At 44.2% G+C, this 21,272-nt stretch overlaps 1 long non-coding RNA gene across 4 annotated transcripts in view; it reads left to right on the top strand.

Annotated features, from left to right (window-relative positions):
- Positions 1–21,272, top strand: part of LOC109285705 (uncharacterized) — an 80,713-nt gene that overhangs the window by 14,325 nt on the left and 45,116 nt on the right. For 2 of the 4 annotated variants that reach the window (XR_009455249.1, XR_002093543.2), the window contains exons 3-5: positions 10,142–10,250; positions 10,920–11,025; positions 16,753–16,851. This is a non-coding gene — a long non-coding RNA (uncharacterized LOC109285705). The remainder of the gene's footprint in view (positions 1–10,141; positions 10,251–10,919; positions 11,026–16,752; positions 16,852–21,272) is intronic. The other 2 variants (XR_002093544.2, XR_002093547.2) reach the window with 2 other exon arrangements.

Consider the following 21,272-nt stretch of genomic DNA (forward strand, 5'->3'; position numbering starts at 1 on the left):
CATGCCAGGTGTGAAATTTGTGGGTTACCTGTCCTACCACAAGCGCTGGGAGCGGGATGGGCCAGTGGGCACTGTCCGTGACCACATTCAAATCAGTAGCGTGCCCTCCGCTCCACGCTGCTTGTCGTGTCAGGGCACTCGCTTCTTCTTTATCCAGAGTGTCGGATCCAAATTCCACTATCAGTCTTCCTAACCACATGGCCAAGGTTTCTTCTGGCCTTATTTTAGATTCTTTGCAAAGCTCCTGTATCTCTGGTCTGGTGCGTGTGCGAGAGATAACAGTGGTACGCGTGGTACCTTCTTCATCCTCAACATGCTTTGTCACAGCTATCGGGTAAGCTGCGGCAGAGAGAGGGTTAAATTCTGTATCTGGGAGCGTTGGGTATATCCCTCCTCCCATTGCCCCCTCCCCGTGGTATAGAGGCGTGATTGCAGGGAATGACGTCACCTCAGGAGGTGGAGTCACCAGGGGAATCCCCGCCGGGTCTTCCAAAACTCCGCCTCTCCTTTCCGGGTTCCCCGGGTAGCTCGCGCTTCTTTCGGCGCCATTTTCTGCTAACAGCATCATGCGGCTGGCACTGTTAACAAATGCTGCTCCGGAGCTCTTTGCTGTCCGCTCCAGCGACTCTTTACCCACAGTATGCATCTGAGCCTCCAGATTCGCGTATTCCCTTAATAGGCCCGTTACTGCACGGAACAGCACATTTATCATCTTTCCCTTTTTCCATTTAATTAGACCCCACTTCGGTTTGTGACGGCCCTTAGTTTCCAAATCCTCCTGTAGCCGAACGAGGAGCTCATGGCCCCGTGACTCAGGCACCAAATCTGGACAGTTGAACCAGTCCGCGGGGGTGGGTTCCCCCCCCTCCTTCAAGCATCGGGTGCATTGGGCGAACTCCTGAGCGAGGGTCAGCTTTTCTGCCTTCCACGCTTTCACCCCGGCTAGGGATATTGTTGATGTTTCCTCCGGGGGCTGATAGTAAACCCGGTCACTCCCCATTATGCATCTGAACTCCCCTAGGGATAGCTTTGTTCTCCATTCTTTCACCATGGCTTCTTCTCTTTTTACGGAGAAGTAACCATCAATACTTCTTTCCTCCCCTTCTACTGCCTGGCGGTAAGCGATATGCGCCCATAGATCATTAGCGTTCTCTACGTGGCGGTTCCCGGTGTGCCAGGGGCAGCACCCAATTAAGTTCTTCTCCATCACCGTGCCCTTTAATCCCATCCTCGTTGCCATGTCTCGGCCGGGCTGAGCCAACTTGAGGTGATTCAGAAATTACTCGTTCGTCAGGGCGGGCTGGTGAATGGAGAGGCAGACGAGGTTTAATGATTGTAAAAAACTTTACTTACATCGCGGGTGACTGCGACGGAAACGGTTCGGTCATCTGGACAACAACGTGAGTTGCTCCAGCTGGCGAGGCCAATGCCAGTAAATCCGTCCGTAACTCAAGCCGGCGGGAAAAGGGTACGTCTGGGACTGTGTTCGGCGACGGGAAGAGGGATCGATAGGTGATCAATCTATCGACCAGCTAGCCACAAGTCAGATCTCTAAGAGGCACTCTGCAGCGTGCTCAAAGCCTCTTCGACTTGGGCGGAAGTTGCGCTAGTTTTTAAACGGCCAGCAAGCCAATTACCGGCCGCCACGTGTGAATAATTTAGTACTAGCCAATTGCGGGGCACGAATTTGCATCCGAATGGCGGGAACTCTTTGCACCGTGCATTTCCGTGCTGCAAAGAGAAAATGCATCCTGCAAAGACAGCTGCAAAGTGGCGGGAACTCTCTCCTGCACACGGGTTCTTTATGCAGCAAAAACCCTCGCTGTGCAAGAGGCTCTCAGGTGACAAGAAAATTCCATAGTGCCGAGGCACCAAACTCACTGGGTCGTGACAATTTCATTTAATATTTTTATTAATAACCTCAACAAAAATGTTAGGAGTGTGCTAACAACGTTTACTGATAAACACAGAGTTGTGAGGCATCAATAATACAGAGGATTGGAGCATTGTATGGAAAGAACTGGATGACCTTGAGGACGAAAGTAATAGAAATGGGATGAAATTTAAAAATATCAAATATGAGTTCATACACTTAAGGACTAATAACAAGAATTTCTTGCCAAGCTGTGGCTCCACAATTGCAAGGGATGGAGGAAGAAAAAGCTGGGGGGAAGGAGGAGGTGTGCTAGTCAAGGATGAGATGACTATATGATTCTAGGATCTATTGGCTAAAATGTTTTTTGTGGAGAAATAGAAGTATTAGTGTAATTTCAGGTGACATGAATGATACCTCATGTGGAATATTGTGAACAAGTCTGATCTTCTGTGTGGAATTAGCTGAAGAAAAAGGCTACTGGGAATCATTAGAGGAAACTGAAAAAGATTGATTTGTTTAACTTACCAAAGCAAATGCTATGAGGGGATATGACTGCTGCCTATCAATACATCGTGGCATATACACTAGGGACAGAGAATAGCTGTTTAAGCTAAAAGACAATGCTGGCACACAAAAAAATGGATGCAACTGGCTGGCTATAAAATTTAGGCTAGAAACTGGAAAAAGATTTTTCTTCAGAGGAATGAAGCTCTGGGGCAGCCTTTGAAATAGGGATGATGAGACCAAGAAATCTAACTGGCTCCAAGAAAGATCTTGAATGTGAAAATCCTAAAATAAAACATTTTGCTTCTTTAGGCCATTTGTTTGGTTTTACAAAAATAATTGATATTTTAGCTTTTCATCCTGCTTCAAGATAAAACAAATATTGAATTATCAGAGCTTGCTGGGGGCTAAAAATTCCAGTTCTCACTCAGTGCTACTTTAGATATGTTTCACATGTATTTAAAAATAGCGTTTGTCAGTTCAACGTATGTTAGTTTAATAGTCAGACTAACAGAACAAGCAGAGTCTGGAAGATATTTAGATTAATGGTTAGGGTGTTATACAGAGACTTCAGATTTGAGTTTTGCTCTTAACTCTTCCACATAGAATGCAGCTATGGTCTAGTCTAAATTTCTGTGTCTCTGATTTCTATCCTATCTCCCACCTTTTTTCCTGTGCTACCTATGCCAATTCTAAGCTTTTTGGGGAAGGGGCAGTCTGAAACAATTGCTTCACACAGTGCAATAGGCTGTGAACTCCATTGTGGCCTTTGAATACTGCAAGAGTCCAAATAAATAATAGGGCTGGGCAAAGCTTCAGGTATTGATTCGATTTGGAGGAGATTCGGCTCAGTTCGGTGGCCGAATCTCCGAATCCAAATTGAATCAGGAGACCAATAAAAAGATCCTAATCAATTCAGAGCTCTCTGAATCAATTCAGAAAAGATTCGGAGAGCTTTGGAAATTCAGGCAGTCCCACTTGCCACCGCAGGGAGCTGGACCCATGGACCCAGACTTTGTGCCAGTAAAGTAGGTGACAGGGTAGGGGGCTGAAAGAGAAGGAAGGGGACCAGGGGGGATACCCAGCAGGCCCCATTCCCTGCCTGCTCCCCCAGCCCCCTTGAGTGCCCCCTGGCCCCCGCCCACTTTCCCAGCCACTTCAATGGGTGCCTTGCCCAGTCCCAGCTCCCATTCTTTAAAAAAAAAAAAAGAAAGAGGCCCCGCACTCACCGGCTGCTGCAGTAGCCAGTGGGGCCTCTGGGGGCTCATGGCAGAGCGCCCCACAAAGCATGAGCAGTGGGGGGCAGTGAAGATTGCCCTCCCACCTGGCAGGATCCAGTGAGTGGGGGCTTTTTTTTTTTTAAAGAGCCGGGACGCTGGGGCTGGACAGGGTAGCCATTGATGGGGCTGGGAGAACAATCTCTGTTTGATTCAGAGATTTGGCTGCCAGATTTGGCCAAATCAATTTGGGACAGTGATTTGAATCACTGAATTGAATCACTGTCCCCTGAATCAGCCAAACCTGAAGTGAATATTAGCTGCTTCACACAGACCTAATAGATAATACAGTGAGAGCATGACAAACAATAAAAAAAAATTAAGTACAGAGCAACAGGCCCTTTAGAGAAATCATATATAGTGGTTTTAAAAACCTCAGCGTTTTACTCAAGTTGTATGCATTTATAGTTTTACTTGATGTATTTACTACACCGTAGAAAAGTAACCACAGCATTGTTGACATTCAAGAAATGGTGTACGCTTTGTGCTTGCTTAGACCAAATTGTGCCTCTGTTATCACCTGTAGCAAAAGCTGACCCATTAGCAAGTTCCATTAGACCACCAAATACATAGCTTTCTTCTTGCTCCTATTCTTGCAACTAGAAGGTTGAGTGATTGAACTGCAAAGAAACATAATTTTCCTGCATACTATAAAAGCATATGAAAATGAACAGCACTTTGCAGTTACTGTATCTAGGATTAAAAATAAATCTGGGAGGTCAACACAGGCAAAATAAGATGGAAACAGGAAATATCTCCTGATTGCGCAATTAGTCCAGACAGTTATGGGTGGGAGTTGTTAGTCCCACCTGTGCAACCTCCTTGACTTTAGCAGCATTGAATTGATATAACTGAGCAGAACTTGGCTTACAGTTTGTTTCAGAATTCAGTTTCCTATGTGGATAACAATTGGCTTGTGGGTTTGGGCCAAGAAACCTCATGTTATGAGGTCTTAAATATGTGCAATTATGTTTTTGTTAGGCCTAAGCACCTCTTATTCACATAAAGATACTGTTAGGCTAGTCCAGTCTCTGAAGGTTACTTGCACACATTTTTGTTATTTTAGTATCTTTGGTAAAGATTGCAAGCGATGAAGTTGGAGCAACACCCTTCATGTACATATTAGTATTGGCATGTTTCCACCTCAGCTTTTCTTAGCACAATTCCAATCCTTAAATTCACCACTCACTGGCATGAAAGAACTCAGATCATCTTACAACCTCAGCATTCAGATTAGAAATATAAAACCTGCAGTGTGGTGGGTTACATTATTGTGACCCTGCTAATGAGCAGCCTTCTCAATCTTGGTATCACATCCTTAACACAAAGAAATAAGAATCTCTTTACCGTCCATGTGAAACGCACCTCTTTACCCACAAATAATGTCCCCACGCTGCTTTTTGGAGGAACTAATCACAAATATGAAAAGATCATTTTATGCAAAGTTATGAGATTTGTAAGTTATTTTTATTTTGCAAGGTTTGTAATAGAACAGTCTTTCCAGGAAATATTTTTAACAGCATCTTTTTACAAATTGTTTCCATTTTTACCTCCTTGCAAAAGGGTATTTCACTGTCCTGTGAACTCCTCATAATGCTAGTCCTTAGCTATCCAGGCTAAGTATAGATGATCAAAAAGCTGGGGGCTGAATCAATTCAATCTTTGCAGGTTTGCACCTCTCCAGCAAATGCTCCCCCCCTCACAGGGTGGGTGGGCTAGCCTTGGCCCAAGCTGTTTGCTTCACCAGAGTAGGGAGGCATGCTCTAGCACCCCAGGTTTCTGGCCTGGCCCACTGCAGGCATGTGGCTACATTTCCAGTATCCAAAGTGAATGTCCATTCACTTATTGGTTCAATCTGCACAGCTTAAACTAACCTGCAAAGATTGAATTTTATTTATATATATATATATACACACACACACACACACACACTCGCCAGTTCACACACATACAACCCACCTAAACATACACAAAGGTAAGTTCTTAACTTGGACAGTACAGTGTGTAGGTGTGTACTTGGGGTACCTGGGATAGTTGGGGGAAGGTTCAGGTGAGAGTTAAAGTGTAGGGAGTGAAAGTTGCCAGAACCAGGATTAGAATTGGTAGACTACAGAGAAGCTGGCTGAGGAACTGAGACTTGAGTTTACTTAAGGTAGACTAGGGCTGGAAACTGAGGCAGACAGCTGAGATATTGGGCGGGGGCGGTAAGTGGTGGCAAGGAGGAGACAGCCAAGAAAGAAACTGAGGCAGAAACCTGGTTGCTCAGGGGAAAAGTAAAAGACAGTGGGGCTAAGACAGTGGCAAAGAAACAGGGGGTTTGGAGGTAGAGAGGAGCTTAGGACAGGTGTTGGAGGTGGTGGTGAGCCGGAAACAGGAGAGGGAGAAATGAGACAGAAGTTAGAGGGGCGAGGAGCAGAGATTGGAGCAGGGCCAAACCATAGTAAAGCAAAACCCAACTTAGGGGTCCAAATAACAGTTTTATTAAATAGACAACACACTACACAGCCCCATGAAGTTATTGGTTCACACACACACACACACACACACACACACACACACACACACACACACACACACACACACGTATGCACACAAGCACTCACAATGGTAGCAGGAGAAAGAGACTCAGTGGAAGGGCTGGAGTCAAGGTAGGGAAGAGAAGCAGAGTCCAAGTCCTTGGTTGAAGAGAGGGTGGGGGTGATAGCTACCTATTCTGGCTGGCAGTAGGTGTTGTCCAGAGGGAGTTGCCAGCAGGGCCTCTGGGTGGATAGGTGGTGTGGCACGGTGCTGGTCCAGATGGAGGGGGCGTCCGATGGAGTCAGTCTTCACTACCACTTTTATGGGGCAGACTACCTCTGATCTCCTATGGGGAGGGCCTGTCCCAGAGGGCTCCAGGTGTTCTTACTGAGCATGTGCAGCTTGGCACAATGGTGGGTTGCCTCATCTTTTGTTTCTTGAATGCTGAGGGTGGTTCCAAAGGCTGGGACGTTGGTTCAGGTATTGTTGTTAATGGTTTGGTCATTGAGAGGGAGCTATTTGTAGACATACTGCCATTCTCTCAAGCACCCTCATTCATCCCCGTTCATTCAGGAACCAAGTTACATAGGAGGGGTAGGTATGAGTCATGGGTTAGACAACTGGACCTGGAGACAGGGTGAAGATTTGACAAACAAAATGGAAACTTAACATGACTTATGCTAACTTATATATATATAGGCCTAAAACAGTAATCACACACTACAAAGAAGTAAAAAAAAAAAATCAATACAAAACATAATAATTATCACTTATAAAACAGTGGATATCTATATCAAAATAGCAGGGCACTTATTTGCAAGGAGGGGAGAGAAAAATAAAACTTGCTACCTAAAATAAAATGTTAAAGCTTATCCTACATCTTAGCTTACTTATACTTATCTAGGGAATAGAGAGGGAGAGAAAAAGCCAGAAATGGTTAGGGAAGGGGAGGGAATGCATTCTAAAATAAATAAAAAAAGAAAAACTGGGGGTTTTGCTACATGTTCAGGGTGAGGCAAAGAGCCTGGACCTGGTTGATGGCTATACTTCCCCTCACCCTGATTAGTCCTCTTGCAATCCGGGGCCAGAGCCTCCAAAGGGTATAAAAGAACAGCATGCTGGCGCACAGATGCTGCATCAAGGGATGAAGAAGAGATTGGGACTAAGAGGAGCTGGGGAGAGCTGCCCAGCAGAGCGTAGCAGTAGACCTGAAGAGCCCGAAGACCTCCTTGCTGGTTGGGAGCGGTGAGTAGTGCAGCCCAGAGCTGTGCCTCTGAGAAGCGCAACAGCGGTGCACAGTTCAGTGCATGAAGTCAGACCCTGGGAGCTGTATGAGGCAGCTCGGTGCAGGTGGCATTGCATGGTGGGTCCAAGAGGGACCAGGACCCTGGGAACTACATGAAGCAGCTCGTGTCCCCAACCCATGGTAAGCAGCCAGGATCTCGGTGTATGGATGGTGCACAGTGCAGTCCAAGTGGGTCCGAGGCCCTGGAGCCATATGAGGCGGCTTGGGTCCCCAACCCCTGGCACTAGGCCAGGAAGACTCAGTGCAGGTAGGACTGCATGGAGGGTCTGGTAGCAGAGCCAGGCCCTGGGCGCCACATGGAGAGGCTGGGATCTACAACCCCCCCTCTGTCAGGAGGCCAGGCCTTTAAAGCTGAAGCCTTGCATGGAGGGTCCTGGTTGAAACCAAGACCCTGGAACCCTGCAAGGTGGCTCAGGGCCCCAACACCCAGCAGAAGAGTAAAGCCCTCGGTGCACACCTTGGTGCACAGAGTCACTGGCAGCTGGCGGGCCCAGAGGGAGCCAGAGACAGCTGGAGCCTCAGCAGGAAAGGTGGCAACTGACCAGGAGAGAGACGGAATTGTGAGTTCCCGGGGAAGGAGATTCCCACAGGTTGGGGAAACCCAGAAGAACAGGGCTCCCCAAGTTTGAAGTTTTATTTTGGGTTACAGGATATTTTGGCTAGGCTGGGGAAAGCCTGAAGAGCACCAGGGGAGTTTCTCCCCCACCCCACCACCATGGCCACAGGAAACTAGCCAAGGCTCCAGAATAGCTTGGGCCTTGGGGTTCCTAGAAGAGTTACTTATATTCAAGGGTGTTCCGCCTTATATTTTGTGAGTAGGCACTAGGTATTATTTGGTTTATATTTTATGCATTATAAGTGTAAGTTGATAAAGTCTAAAATTAATGAGTTATATTGAGATCTTTAATCTGATATTATGAGGCTAAGTATTTGATAGAGTATTATACAGTTGTAGATTTATATTTAATAACTAAATAGATTTAAATTTTGATCGAATTTAAGGTTATAAAACACTTGTTGAAACTTAGGTTAGAATATATTCTTATATTATAAAAGCCAAAGTCTGTCTGTCTATAACGCTTTATTCACACTTTGCTTGATTGACAGCCAATCAGAGTGCAAACAAGTGTTCAAACAGGAGCTGGCAGCATGGTGGAATGCTGCCATGATGGTGGGGACACAGAGGATGGAGACTCCCTTGAGGTGGGGGCAATGGAGTGGATGGAACAGTGGGGCGAGGCCAGCAGTGCTGGCTTTGCCCCCCCTGCCCTGCTCCCTGCAGGTAGCAATGATGGAGTGGGGGCTGGCAGGCCACCCAAGCTGGTGTTGCACCTCCTACCTTACTCCTTGCAGGTGATGGCAGCAGTGGCGTGGAAGGGAGCAGGGTCGGGATGCCATGGTTCTGGCCTTGGCCCACCCTTCTTCCCTTTCATCGTCCCTGCCTGCAGGGCCCCATGCGGAATGATGTGGCAGCGACGGTGGCAGGAGCCGGCTTGAGATGGGTTGGGGGAATAGCGGGTGCGCCATGGCAGTGGCAGGGGGAGGGGAGAAGTGAGCCTGGGCCCGACATGGTGGGGTGGGAGGAGGACCAAGCATGAGCTGGGGGACAAGCTGGCTCACTGTGGTGGGGGGAGCAGCGGGCCCGGGCCAACCCGGCAGGGGTGGGTGAATGGAAGGAGCAGGCCTGGAGTTGACAGGGGGAAGGAGGGGGTGGGGGATGAGTGGGCCTAGGCCCAAGAAGGGAGGAGGCTCACTCTTCCCCTCCCCCAGCCACTGCCACGTTGGGCTGGGCCCACTGCTCCTCCCCACTGGTGCAGCAGGCTGGTTTGTCCCTCGGCTCAGGCTCAGGCCTCCTCCCCACCTTGGGCCCGGGCCCACTCCTCCCCCACCCTCTTTTTCTCCCCCCCCCCATCAGCTCCAAGCCCACTCCTCCCATTCCCTCGCTGCCGCTGGGTTGACCTGGGCCTGTTACTCCCCCTACCATGGTGGGCTATCTTCTCCCCACCCTCAGGCCCAGTCCTCCCTCCCCCCGTCCTGTCAGCTCTGAGCCTACTCCTCCCATTCCCCCACTGCCACTGGGTTGACCTGGGCCTGCTGCTCCCCCCACTGTGATGGGCTGGCTTCTCCCCACCCTCAGGCCCAGTCCTTCCCCACATCGGGCCCGGGTCCACTCCTCCCCTCCCCCCACTGCTGTGGCAGGGAGGTGGGGAGTGGGTCCGGATGGTGGGGGGGCATGGTCCCACCCCCCCCCAGTCGTTCCAGGTGGGCAATTGGCTAGTTTTATTATGATAGTTAACTGTATCCTGATATAGGTATAGAACCATGTAAATATTGCCAATAATCCTTGTTGTTGTGCATATGTCTGGTATATTTTATAATTGTAAATTTTTAATTAATAGAGTTTATAATATATGATTTTCATTGAGGCCCTGCTGGGACCCTCCTCTATTATTTATCTAGTATTTAGCAGTAACATATTTGTATCTTTAGGGGTGGTAAACAAATATCTATCCATCTCCATCTCTATATAGATAGAATAAAGTTGAAAGTTTAATAGTATATGTAAATATATGTATTTGTGTTTATGTTAATATTTATCTTTTAATGTAAATAAATATGTACTTGGTTAAGTTCATAGTGTCCTGGCTTGGCTTTCTGTAGGGAAAGGAGTGAAAGTGCAGGTAGCCAGCAGTTGTCTCCCCACAGCGCACCTACCCTGCTGACATTTCTCTTCAACTGGAAAAGGGAGTACATACCTGAGTACATCCAGGTTAGAAGTCTAATACCACATCCATGCAGGTTTATCTTAAACCATTTTTAGTCATTTTGAAAGCAGTTTATGTGCACTGAACTTCTGTTGTTTTACAGGCTTGAACTGGTTTCTGATCACTTATATGGGTTTTGTGTAACTTGTCCCTAGCCTCAAAGACCAATAAATCAACACAAATATTTTCAGTTCCAGCATCCAATTTTGTCACTACTAAAACTGAAGCCCTTTTCCCTAACAGCCACCCTACATCATAGATACTGGTATGGTTCTTTGTCTGGGAGTAATCTCTTTTCTGGCCTCTGCTGGTCAGCAGACAACCCCAACTGTGGCTCATCAAAATGTTCTGAGGAGTTAGTCTCTACTGATCTCTTGACCCACATCTTAGACCAGTGTTTCCCAATCTTTTCCAGCCCAATTCACATTTACATTAATAAAAATGTTCTGCCACACACCTGTTAAGGCATTCCCCATCCTCATACCTTTTGTAGCTCAATGCCATGGCAAAATTCTGTAGCACACCTGTTCATTTCTGAACACACTTTTGTGCTGTGGCACACTGGCTGGGAAACACTGGCTTAAACCTCCAACTCCCAGCACTATAAAGTTCCAGTAAGCAAACTACTCTGCTGCTCTCCTGCTGCTAAAGCTGTTCTAGCTTTCCTCCTACAGTGTGTCCCCTGGGAGAACTGCAGGAACTTTCCAGCAGAACTGCCTATGTACTTTTCTGAACTGGAAAGCCAAGGCTGAAGAAGGCTGAAGCTAAAGAGAACAGAAGGTGACCTGGATTTCTGACTTCCTCAGTAAATGTGTTTCCATTTTTTGAATCAGTTCTAATTTTGCTTTTGCTTTTCAGCTCAAATGACTTCATTTAGAACAATTAGGTGTTTCTGCTCAAAATACAATTAGCAATTACAAGGAACCCTATAAAAGTAAGAACATTATCAGCTCATTGCCTAACTGCTCACTGCTTCCCATTTTTGGTTATGAGATGTTCCTTAAGGGAACAGCAGATAGAACAGGAGCAAAACAACATAGGCTTTGATAAAAAAAAAAAACATTGGCGGGGGGAATAGAATGTTTTATAATATCTAATATGAGCGTAAATATTTTCATGAACACACACACACGTCAAGCAGGACATTGCAATGATAGCACTGAACATTCACTTAGATTTTTTTAGGGAACTTTATTCTATTACCAAGTTTGCTCAGGTCTCACATAACTGCTCTGTGGTTACAAAATTATGTGATGAGCTCAATCTTGCCAACCCCATGAATTCAGCTGTTCATGAGTCAGCACTCAAGCAATCATGAGATTCAAAAAGTAAAAAAAAGTTAGGCTTTTTTATTTGCCTTCTAGTTTTCAAGCTTTTATGGCTCATATTTTCAGGCTCTTCTCTATAACCACAAGTACTAGGAAAGCAGTAGTCACAAGCTTCCAGGAGCCAACACTTTCAGGAAAACAGATACTGTGAGATTTTATCATCAATCATAATAGTTCCCAAACCTGTTAACTGATTTCCTTTATGTGCAAAGCCAGAAAAAACAACTATTTAAAGTTTGCATTTACTTCCAGTTTCAGTTAAACCTTCTTCTGCCATGTTGACTATCCATTTATTCACCACAGTTAACATTTGAAGACCAGTAATTTGAACTTGAACACTACAACTCTACAACATATGGCAAAAATGTATTTTGGAAGGTACATAAATCTTCATGTATCTGAGCTGAAACTAAACTCTAGGTATTGAGAATTAGGAAGCAATGTTCCTCATGAGTAGGTTATTCTAGAATAATAGAAAACGTAGGGCTAAAAGGGACATCTGGAAGTCATCTAGTCCAACCTGCTGGCTAAAAAGAAGGATTGCCTTCATCCAAGCCATCCCATTCCTGTTAACCTATTATTAAAACTTCACAGTCAACCTGTCACAACCACATGGACCACAGTCACCCTAACCTAACACAGATAAAGCAGAAGGAAACAGTAGCCAGTGTCATGCTGTTGTAAGGGTTGTGAAGATGTGCTTGGGAAACCCAAGGAAGAGGGCCATACCCCACCCAGCTACAGAGGAAGGCAAAATATCCTATAATCTGTACTAATCTGACCATGGGGTAAAAGAAGTACCTGCTGTAATGTTTCTTGAACTTTCCTGTGCAGCTTCTAATACTGACCACTGTTAAGAGGAAAGCAAGCTAAATGAACTGTTAGACTGGCCCAGTATTGAAATTCCTCAATGCAGTCCTTGTTTTTGCAGGTCCATACCCAGATTTGAGCACTTAAAATTTTTTTTTCCAGGTTTTGGAATCTTTGTTTTACTCCTGAAAGCCAGCACCTTGCACAATGTTAACACATTGGGCACATCTACACATTTTTAATGTGCCCTTGTTACTGCACTTTAAGTTTAGTACTTGGTTAACCAAGTACCAATTCAAGGCACAGTAACTTGCGCTACTGCACAGTAGTGCCAGCTCATGATTTAAAAAAAATATTTACTGTGCCTAATAACACTGAGCAGTAGTGTATTAGCACGGTTTTTGACCAGTGTGCTACTGTGCAATGTTATTAGGCTACTGCATAGTAAGCATCTCATGTAGATGCTGCCACTCTGTACTTACTAACTACCTTTTACTGGGTTTGTATTCCTAGTAAAGATATATTTTAAAAAAGCATCAATACTAAGGGACAGGTATCTAAAAATTAATTATGGGCTCTTATGGGGGGCGGGGGCAGAAGAGGGAAGAGAAGAAAACCACCAACAATAACAATAACAACAGCAACATGTTCAAGCCCTGCGGCAATTCCACTTGACATCAACATTTTGATCAGCACAAGAACTAGTAAAGTGTCAACTAACAAAACTTTGAGCATATAAAAAAGGGTAACAGTAAAACAGGAGTATTGTTCATCCAATAGAGGGATAGAAACCCCTATGATTTGTATATCAAGAGTAATTACCACATCAGATATTAACATGAACCAATTAAATTCTGTATATGGTCTAAAATTACTGAAGCATTTATTTTCTCCCTTCTCTCTTGCAACCTTTAAGCTGTATATTCTACAACCAATCCTTCCCCTTTTAGTCCCAATACAACTCAGAAGTTTTCCATGAACCTTGCACTTTAAAGCCATATAAAGAGACCTCCTCAAGGGTGGTAGTTCTTAAGAAGGTAACATGAAATTCAATTCCTATTCTGATTTATGAAGTACAAAGTAATTTATTTAGTACTCAGTTAAAAATTCAAAAGAAAAACTTGCGAAATAACTAAATACTCTCTAGCCTAATAAATGACCTAAAGAATAAGAATAACATTCCCCCAACCCTTACTCTGAAATCTATTGAAAGCATTTCCACAATGCTTATACCACATAACTTTATCTGAATGTACCCCGTAGGCTCCCATGATGGCTTTTATAATCTCTTTTCCACCAAAATTGATATGGGAGGCTGTTTATGTGCATCCCATGAAAGAGGCAGGAGGAAGTTATTTTCCCTTCTAGAGAATCAATCCTGATTCTGCTGAAGAAAAGCCACCCTTTAGGGAGAGCTTCTTTAAAGATAAGACTAGATGCACTCAGTTAAACTATTTCATATGTTGCTGAGCCGTAATGGGTCAGTCACTTTACTGTTCTGTGGCAACTACAAAAAAATTAGTTGAGTAACATATTTTCCTCATTACCCAGCTACTAAACTGCTCCTTTATGCAGCTACAAAAGGTCAAATGCCAATTAATCTTTAAAATGGGAGCAAATCATCACTTGTTTTCTTCACCAATTTTTTTATCATAAGCATTTCAAAAGTAATGACAAAGTCTTTCTCTGGATTGGAAAAAGACCTCTTTCATTTATATAACAACATCAACTACATTGGATGCAACTGGCTTGCATACAATTCACAAGAAGTAAGATATAATTTACAACAAACTACCCATTCTGATCCACTTGCTAAACTCAAATTCTATGCAGATGCAATTCCAACAGCTGCAAAGGCTGTGCCTAAAAAGTTTGTGAAGGGTGCAATAGCTTTTCCAAACAGAGGGTATACTGTGCACAATGCATCTTTCTACTAGAGGATTTGAACTATAACCAGAGCCCCCATTGCAAACCCCAAGCTCTGATTGGTTATGTTGCCCTGTGGGGTCAGGGCAACTCTCAGGATCTCAATATTACATTGTTAGACATGAGAGTGTGACACAATTACACATATAAAAACACACAAATCAATTAGGTGCGCGCGCGCGCACACACACACACACACACACACAACCAACTTAGGCACATACACATCCAAACCAGCCTAGGCACATGCATACTTATCACCAATTCAAGCACATACACACCAAAAATTAGACAACAATCAGTTGTCAATACCTATACACTCTGTACACATACACAGATCACCAATTCATATATTACACGCTTGATGACATATATGTATATTCACCAATTCACACACATATCACCCACCTACACATATACACAGGTGAGTTCCTAACTTAGATGGTACAGTGTGTATGTGTGTGCTTGGGGTACCTGGGATACTTGGAGGAAGGTTAAGGAGAGAGAGAGAGAGAGAGAGAGAGTCAAAGTGCAGGGAGTGAAAGTTGCCAGAACCAGGATTAGAGAGAAGCTGGCTGAGGAACTGAGGCTTGGGGTTCCTTAAGGTCAAGTGGCCCCAGAGTTACTTGAGGTCACTGGTGCAAGGGAAAAAGCCTGGTGGCAAGGAGGAGACAGCTAGGAAAGAAACTGAGGCAGAAACCTGGGAGCTCAGGGGAAAAGGCAGTGGGGACAAGACAGTGGCAAAGAAACAGGGGGTTTGGAGGCAGAGAGGAGCTCAGGACAGGTGTTGGAGGTGGTGGTGAGCCAGAAACACGAGAGGGAGAAATGAGACAGAAGTTAGAGGGGAGAGGAGCAGAGATTGGAGCAGGGACGGAACTGTAGTAAAGCAAAACCCAACTCAGGGGTCCAAATAACAGTTTTATTAAACAGACAACACACTACACAGCCCCATGAAGTTATTGGTACATACACACACACACAAGCACTCACAATGGCAGCAGGAGAAAGAGACTCAGTGGAAGGGCTGCAGTCAAGGTAGGGAAGAGAAGCAGAGTCCAAGTCCTTGGTTGAAGAGGGGGTGGGGGTGATAGCTACCTATTCTGGCTGGAAAGGGGTCCTTGTCCAGTAGGTGTTGTCCAGAGGGGGTTGCCAGCAGGGCCTCTGGGTGGATAGGTGGTGTGGCATGGTGCTGGTCCAGATGGAGAGGGCATCCCAAGGAATCAGTCTTCACTACTACTTTTATGGGGCAGACTACTTCTGATCTCCTATGGGAGGGCCTGTCCAGGCAAGGTCAGTCCTGTTCCAGAGGGCACAGGTGTTCTTACTGAGCATGTGCAGCTTGGCACAATGGTGGGTTGCCTCATCTTTTGTTTCTTGAATGCTGAGGGTGGTTCCAAGGGCTGGGTCGTTGGGTTTTGGTGGTTCAGTCATTCAGAGGGAGCTATTTGTAGACCTACTGCCATTGTCTCTCAAACACCCTAATTCATCCCCATTCATCCAGGAACCAATTTGCATAGGAGGGGTAGGTATGAGTCATAGATTACAACATCAGCGGACACAAGATGGAGGTTTGACATAACAAGATGGAAACTTGACATGACTTATGCTAACTTACATATGTAGGCCAAAATCATGTCATATCAGCAAAACAGTAATATAGAAGAGTAAAAATAAATATAAACATAATAATTATACAATATAAAGAAGGAGAAAAAACAAAACAAATACAACTTGCTACCAAAATAAAATACTGAAGCTTATCCTATGTCCTAGCTCACTTCTACTTATCTATAGGGAATGGAGAGGGAGAGAAAAAGTCAGAAATGGTTAGGGAAGGGGAGGGAATGCATTTTAAAAGAAAAAAAAAAGAAAAACTGGGAGTTTTGCTACAGTTATTAAGGAGTCATAAAAGCAGAGGGAGGGAAAAGCAGCTGGAGAGCTACACTGAAATGGAGCTGAGGCTTGCTAGGAAGCAGACTTCAGGACAGAGGGGAGCCTGAGTTATCCTAGGAGAATCTGATTCCATACCCAGGGTTGGAGCTGTGCAATCAGGGACACAAGTACCTAGGGAAAGAGTGGGCAGGGGTTGGTAAGCTAGCTGGGAGAAGCTGCCTGGTCAGGGGCCTACAGAAGGAAGTCCTCTGGGCTTGAAAGGCTTGGACTGCAGGGACAGAGGCCTGCAGAGGGAATCCCCTGTCTGCATGTGGAGGTGCTGGGGGAGTGAGACTCAGAGAGGAAGCAGGCTGTAAGAATCCCAAATCTGTAAGGGTGCGTGAGGGGACACTAAACCCCTAGTGTTTGCAGGAGGTGTATTTTTTAAAAGGAAACTAAGGAAAAGAAGCCTATTACCTATAGTATACCTTTCCAAATGTGGAATACATACATTTAGTAAAAGATGAAAGAACTTTTTCCAGGCCTAACACAAGTTTCCGTATTTATTCAGGTTGTATCTGCTGCAGTAATTTGAAGTGACAGCTTGGCTTGAAGCACCCTCTAGTGGCGTGAGGATTTCAGGTCTGAAATCTGAATATCAGATGGAAAGGTAAGCAGGCTTCAAAGGGAGGTCACCCTTTGAAAATGAGTAAAAAAGTTGCTGGTATTGTAATTATTTTGCCAGCAATGCTGTTAGATAGAATGAGGACTCTGAATCAGCTCTGTTGCTCTAGTGCATGGATGCTTTTCTGGCGGAGTCCTGTGCAGCACTGTGGTAAAAAATAATAAAACAAAGTGTGTCTGGAGGCAATCAGGAGCTAAACTGTTGGGACCTAACTAGGAGGTGCCAAGCTTCCTGATGCCTCAGTTAGTCCGAATGCTCCACATGAGGAAGAAAGACAGTAACATATGTAGCTGCCATGACTTTGACTCGTTTAAGATAGTTTTAAAGGTATTGCTTTAGATTCATAAAGTGAAACCCTTCCCATGGGACTGGGTGGGGAATGAAAAGACTCTAGCATGGTATTATACATATGTGGGAAAATGGTGTCAGAATTCCTGAGTGCTGCTGCTGGAAGCCTGGCTGCTAATAGAAGCAAGCTGAGCGCATGTTCCTTCATATACACCAGTACAACTCCAGCCATCAGTATAACAGAGGTGAGATCCGTCTCTGCATGCATTTGTACAGGGAGATTCTGCACTTCAGAACACCACAGCAAACCTTACTGAAGAAGCAGCAACCGGGTTTCAGTTGGCTATTCATGTGGTCATGTGTTACTTATCAACAACAATGGAAGTAGAATTGTACCCAGTTTAGTTATTTTATAGATTTCTTATTCTAAATACATTTTTCTACATGACACATCTTAATTAAATGTGTCATTACACAGCCTGACTCTTGTTCTGCTTATTGAAATGGGAAGAGAAGACTAAAGCTGATTTAAACACCAGAGTACAGTGGAACAACTTGGATATGATTATTTATTTTGAATACCAGTGGAAATAAATCCGTACTTTACATTATATCTGAAGTGCTCCTAAAGGGACTTTTCCCTGACTGTTTTAAAAGTTATCTTCACTAAGTTAGTACAATTAACAGAAGATAAATGGCAGTGACTGAATTGACATCACAGGTTTGCATATCTGTGTACACACACACACATACATACACACAAACACAATTCTTTGAAGCTGACAAAAATTTAGACTGCTCATCTGTGTATCAAGATGATGCCTAAAGCTTGGGCAAGGAATTCATTTATATGTAACAAAGAAAACATAGAAACAGATACTAAGCAATATAAATATCATGAGTTCTCTATAGTAGTTTCTGGGTGTGTTTTGTTTGTGGTTACTTGTATATACATTGGTAGTGCAGTAGATTTCATTTCAAGCCAGGTAGAAAACTGTAGGAACTGCTTCTTAAAAGACTGCTAGAACACCACTGCTGTAGTGATTATCTCCTCAACTCCATTGTTTTTTGGGGTTTTTTTTCATTTATAGAGGGCTACCTCATTAATACCAAATGCTTCTATCTAAAATTTCTAATAGGTGAGGTAATCAAAATGAGGAAAAAACACAAGGAGCCTTTGCAGCTTGCAAGTTACTAAATTTTCATCCCTTTAAGACTTTCAAAATAAGCACACATTTACAAGAAGAAATAATGATACAAAGTTTGTGATGCTTATCTGCTAAAATGAACAAGCATGGCTAGAAGGCTCTTCACTGAATTAGATGCAGAGCAGTGGAGTCAAACCCTGTATTTTTATTTCATTGCACCATCTAGTGGACAAATATGTTAAAATACCTGTACTGACTAATAGAGCTAGGTTTGCATCAAGCCATCTTATTCACTACAGTGTATACACTCTGCATAGCAAAAATTTATGCCCTATGCCTGAGAAAAGCTAATGCTGGAAAAGCTGAAGGATTTTACAGGGTGTTATTTCCTGCTCTTTTTAAAGCACTTGGAGAAATTCAACTGAACAAGGGTCTGCATTTTCAAAAAGAATTCATGATTTCAGGTATCTCCTTTTTTAAAGACTAGGCTAAGACTAAGTTAAGGATATTAAGTATATTCCCCCTTTGAAAATTAGGATCCTTTAAAGCTGGGGTCTTCAAACTTTTTAAACAAATGTACCCCTTCTGCCACAAAGTTTCAGCTCATGTACATCTTTATATTTTTTTCTTGGTTTTAAGGGGCGAGGGGCAGATTGAGGCCCCCGTGGTGAAGGAGGGAGTGAGGTTGGGGCAGGAGCAGGGACAAGCACTGCACAGCCAGGACAGAGTGATGAATGGAGTCACAAGAGCAGTTGATCTGGGAGGCGCAGGGAGAGGGGCAGTTCCTGCTGCTGTGCGCACCCTGGTGGAGGTTCAGTGGGCACATGCCCCCCAGATCTGTGTGCAGGGTGGAGGCAGCTGCTGGTGCAGGCTGGACTCTGCACCCTGCTGCCCCAAGAGCTGGGCAACGCTATGTGCCTGCTGTGGCCGGGTGGGCAGGGGACAGACACACACATGCAGACACAGGCACAGGCACAGACATGCAGATGCAGACACAGATGCGTACATACACATGCAGACAGACACACAGAGATGCAAACACACAAACGCAGCAAGTAAGTGTGTGTGAGGGGAAGGGGTGGGGCAAGAGAGAGGGAAAGGCCTGGGCAGGGCCAGATGGAGAATGGCGTGGGGAGTGAGTCTCTGCCCACTCCCAGGAGCAGGGCCAGGGGTGTGAGGGCTGCGGTGCCCCTCTGTGGGCTGCACATGTGCTACCCGGCCAGCTGGACTGGGGGCAGGGCTCGCATGCAGCAGCTGTCACCGGCCTTCCCTGCCACTGCTGTGCTCTGCACTGCTTTCCTGCAGCTGGTTGCATGTGCGGCTCTGTGGGCTGGTGATGGGCAACGTGTGAGGTGTGTCATTAGTTGCTTTTGCACATATAATTTGAAGAATTAGCCTGTATGTGCGACACAGTAGTCACAAATGTTTGTTAACAGAATTTTTATCAAAAAAGCAAATGAGAGCTCGGTTAGCATAATGGTAGGTGTGCCTACTGTATGAAAAGGGGTGTTTACTTGTGTGGATAGCACACCAAAACTAATAAATTGTAAAAATCTAGGGGAAGATAAGGTGATTTGAAGTATTAATACAAATTAGCAAATAAACAAGCCGCTACTGTATGGAGTAAGGGAGCTTGGCTCATTGCTGCAATGGGGGATTGTTCCCATTTGTTCCCTACTTTATATCTCCAAACAGTATTTTGGGATAGCTTTTAGGAAGTTAGTCCTTCAATATTGCTTTATATTATTAATATGCTGTTGAACTGCTGTGAGAAAATTTTCCTAAAACACATGTTAAGTTGAGCTGGTTGGGAATGTTGACTTTTTTTTTTAATGAGAAAATGCTGATCATTAAAGAAGAAACTCTCTGGGGGCAAATAAACTTTCTAATTTAAATATAAAATAGGGAAAAGTTAAACTATTAAACTTTATTTCAACTTTTTTTTGGAAATAGTCCAGTTCTGTAGAATGACTTATAAAGTTAAATGAATGTTACCACTTTGCTCAACACTGTACAACGAGTAAAAACATACATATCTGTTCTAAGAGTTTGTTTTCTAAAAGAAAACCTTGCATTTTGTATCAAAAAGCCATGTGACACTCAGCATTGGATGGCTGTGGTATTAATCTCTTTGTCAGAATCCTACTTTGAACTTTTAGATTTGTTTGAACTCCAAACTTGCTAATATCAAACCCACACATGGAAATTGAAGAAAATATATACATAAATCCCTGTGAAACAGAAATGCTGAGTTCTGTTCTTGAGTTCAGCATGGGGTAACTTGCAAACAAATGCTAACATATTATGGATCAAGAGTCTCTAACCTCCACATTGCAAATGAAATAGATGCAAAACAGACAGCTGTATTATGCACTATGGGGTCTATAGTGTTTGTATCATTACTTGTAGCCTGATTTTGATCAGTTGATTTAATGTTTCAATCTGTGGGCTGAGGGGAAAAATAATTTTAATACTTCAGTCAGTACTATGTAATCTACAGTGTAGAAACTCAGTTGTTCCAATGTGTAGCAGTGTGCATTGCTCACAAATCCTACATAGACACAGTTGAAACTGCAGTAATATTAGAATGCAACAGCAGTAAGATTTGCAGAAGCCAGCTGATATCATTTTGGTCAAGTAAAGCTTTAAAGAAGACAAAAGTTTTAATTTATTCAAATATTTTGAAGTTCAGGAATGATTTAGCAGCTATTCCTCATCTCTTTGTGCTTAGTTTGGCCCCAATTCTTGAAACTGCTTTTTTGGTGAATTTTACAACAGATCCTCCCCAAGGCTTTACTCTCTTGGCACTACTGATTTAATCATGCTTTTGCTATGAAATGTTGCCTAATACTACCCTGTAGAGTTCCAGCTTAGGGTTTTGTCCGCTCTACTATGAGAAATATGGAGCCTCAAGTCTTGCCTTTGCCCAGGCACATGTATGGCAAGCAGCCCACCTGGAGGACATGAAAT

Source organism: Alligator mississippiensis, chromosome 10, assembly GCF_030867095.1.
Source record: "Alligator mississippiensis isolate rAllMis1 chromosome 10, rAllMis1, whole genome shotgun sequence".
In the NCBI taxonomy this organism is placed as follows: domain Eukaryota; kingdom Metazoa; phylum Chordata; order Crocodylia; family Alligatoridae; genus Alligator; species Alligator mississippiensis.